This window comes from Lynx rufus, unplaced genomic scaffold, assembly GCF_022079265.1.
Source record: "Lynx rufus isolate CCGP_SWC_20201006 ecotype Redwood Valley unplaced genomic scaffold, mLynRuf1.p SCAF_16, whole genome shotgun sequence".
Lineage (NCBI taxonomy): Eukaryota > Metazoa > Chordata > Mammalia > Carnivora > Felidae > Lynx > Lynx rufus.
Genome location: NW_025814830.1, coordinates 54,891,420 through 54,895,000, shown reverse-complemented (window position 1 = coordinate 54,895,000; position 3,581 = coordinate 54,891,420).

The following is a 3,581-nucleotide window of genomic DNA, read 5'->3' as shown; positions in this document are numbered from 1 at the left end:
TGCTTTCTTGGGAATGGAAATAGTCCACAACTGAAACTCATCTGTAACGAGCATTATCGCTTGTAAATCCCTCTCCACCAGATAAGTTGTCACGTTGACTTCATGATTTTTTTTTTTTTCCTCTCTGTGGGTTGAAAGTGCTATATTTTGGTCTGTCTCCATTTCTCTCTGTCTCTGCCTCTCTCTCCTGGTCAGCCACATTTTATTTGTAGATAATTTATTTTTTTTAGTAAATAATGCATCGTCAAAATTATCCAACAGGACACTTCAGACCTGGGCATTTGATTCTTTGTACATTTTATCAAAAAAGAAAGCCCACAGACAAATACTGGGCTCTAGCGAATTGATATTCATGCAAAAGAAACTGGGAGGAAGCACGCTAATATCTGCAGTTTACTTTGAAAGGAGGGATGGACGGACGGATGGATGGATAGATGGATGGAGAGATGGATGGTTGGATGGATGGATGGATGGATGGAGAGATGGATGGAGAGACGGATGGTTGGACGGATGGATGGATGAACAGATGGATGGATGGATGGACGGACGGACGGACGGACGGATGGACGGATGGATGGATGGATGGATAGATGGATGGAGAGATAGATGGATGGTTGGATGGATGGATGGATGGATGGATGGATGGTTGGATGGATAGATGGATGGAGGGACAGATGGGTGGATGGATGGATGGATGGATGGACGAACAGATGGACGGATGGACGGACGGACGGACGGATGGAAGGATGGATGCATGGATAGATGGTTGGATGGATGGATGGGAAACCAAGCACAGCAACATACTGACTTCAGAGCTGAGAGGGTAGGCACATCGATGTTCACTGTACAACTCTTCAACCTTTATGCATGTTTCCAAATTTTCATCAAAAACATTGAAAAAAAGAGGGGTGCCTAGGTGCTTGGTTGAGCCTCCAACTTCAGCTCAGGTCATGATCTCACAGTTTGTGAGTTCGAGCCCTGCATTGGGCTCTGCGCTGACAGCGTGGAGCCTACACGGGATCCTCTCTCTCCTTCTCTCTCTGCCCTTCCTGCTCTCTCACTCTCTCCCTTAAAATAAATAAACTTAAAAACATAAAGAGTATTGAAAAAATAGAGAACGAATATTCTTGACAGAAATTCAAAAGCCACATGTTAATAGTAAGTGTTCCGCCACTTGACCCTGCCCTCAGTCTCTCAGTGTCTCTGGCCCCTGTGGTTCTGGGTACCCTTGCAGGGGCTTTCAATGCCTATCTCAGCCCATGTGCTCTCTTTCTGCCGATGGTGATGATAAAGTAATAATAACTAATGATTGTACAGCCCGTGCTCTGTGAAAGCGTTCTACACATATTGATTTGCGAAACCTTCTCCAGAGCCCTGCAGGGTGGGTGCCGTTATCCCCACTTTACAGTTGGACAAAGTGAGGCAAAGAAGGTTAAACAAGGTGCCTGACACCACCCAGCTCATGGGGGAAGGCGGGGGACGGGGGGGAAGCAGACGGCATGCAGACTCTTCCACACTCAGAGGCCCCCACTGAGCGACGTGTCCCAGGGATCACTGCCTTTGTGAATCTGCCTCTTTATTCTGAAGGCTGCACCCGTCCTTTTCGGGATAGATCCCAGTTCACTGACTCACCCCCCGTGCACGAACGTCTAGGTTGCGTCCAGGCTTCTGCTCCCGCACCCAGTGCCTGCAGGCTTCTGAAAGTGCACGCGCCCTCTCATGGTGGGGCAAACCCCCAAAGAGTGGAATTGCAGGGTCCCGGAGAAAGTGCATGCGAAATTTTGGTAGTGACCGTCATATGTCTTTCCAAACAGCTTGTCCTGCATCTGCTGCAGCCAGCTACATGTGAGAGCCCCTGACCCTCACTCTAGCACACACACTGCTCATTTAGTCCACGGCAAAGCACTGCGCCCAGCTGAACGGTGCCCCCCCCAGGTTGTGTAGGGCGCAGCATGCGTGGTCACACCTAGCGCCCTGAGATACTGGCGAAACAGCCTCACTGTGGTTAGAATTTGGTTTTCCTTCACTGAAGATGAGCTAAAGCATTGTTTTATAGATTGAGACTCCTTTCTACGGCCTTTCCTTTAACTAAAACATTTTCACCCCCAAATTGTGGCTGTAGGTGTTGGTTGACACACAGGCTTATCCCTCTCCCCCAGTGTGCTCCTAGAAGGTAGATGAGAAAACATTTATTTTACTGCTCCGAAGGAAGAAACAAACCATAAAAGGAGACAGGGAATATGACAAAGAAAAGAAACCTGGGTTGTGGGAGCCTGCGAGATCCCTGGGCCAAATCACCCATTTGAATCTCATTCCGGTCAAACCCCATTCCAACATTTTCCAAGAGGCTGAGAAAGGAAATCTGCTGGGAGCGGAGGGAGGGAAACGCCCAGGGGGTGTGTGCTTGCCCGTGTGTGCGTGCATGCGTGCGTGAGTGCACACGGACTCCGTGTGTGTTTCAGACGTGGACTTATGAGGACAAAGAATAAGTAAGAGGAAAGAAAGGAAGAAAATAAAACACAAACCTTGTGTTCAGGTGGGCAGCGTGCCGGGAAACCCTGCAAGGGGATCTCAGAGTTATCGTGAGGGTCTTTGCCGCTGTGTCCTGAATATCTAGAACATTCCGACCCAGGGTGCTCTCAGAGAGGAAGTGGTGGGTTCTCTTGTGCCCTGCACTCCCCGTGCCCTCTGACTAATTCACTGGTATTTATGAGAAGAACACAGCTTAGCGGTCTTTTTCTGATCTAACGCATTTGGAACGTAACTTAGGACAGTATTCCGTGTTTTCTTGCGAAACCGTTCCCGGGTCCCCGTGCCCTGAAAGTTCGCCGTTCTTGGGGACTCTCGGGCAGCTCCTGAGCCCGCCTGTCAGGGAGGGACGGTCCGCAGGTCTGGGGTAGGAAAACCAGTCTCGTTTCGGTTTTGGGTTTTTTTTTTTTTAATTGTGATGAAATTGCAAACTTACATCCTGAGACTAAAATTAAATGGAGGGAAGGTCTGACGTCGTGGGTGGTCTTCCTCAGGCGCTTGGAAGGAGGGGTGGGGTGGAGCGGGAGAGTGCGTTTAGCAACGTTTCCAATAGGGTAATGACAGCAATAATGATAGCTGTCCCACTTGGGAAGGGGAAATCACACAAGCCTACACGGCGACAAAAATAAACAAGCATGCAACGCTGGCCAAGGGGCCCGGGGTCCGTTCTGAACTTGAAAAACATCAAAGCGAAGCCAGTTATCAGGCCGGCCAGGCTCCAGGCTCCGCCACGTCCTGCCCGGCACTTTTTATCGGCCTTGGACGGGCTCGGAGGACGGCCGCCCGGCACAGCTGTGGGAAGGACGACCCGCAGACGGAGGGGAAGACGCCGAGGTTGCACAGTGGTGCCCGGGACCCCCTGCATCCAGATGCCCCCGGGGCCTCAAGACCCCGAGCGTGAGCCCAGCCCTGAGCCCCTCTTCCCCGTCCGCGCAAACGGGGGGTCCTGAGGACGAAACGCACCCGATGCTCAGCCGGTAAAGGCGTTTGAGTCTCTGTCACGTGCCAGGCATGGTTCTGGCAGTGGGAGGAAAGTTGTCCCAAAATAAGGT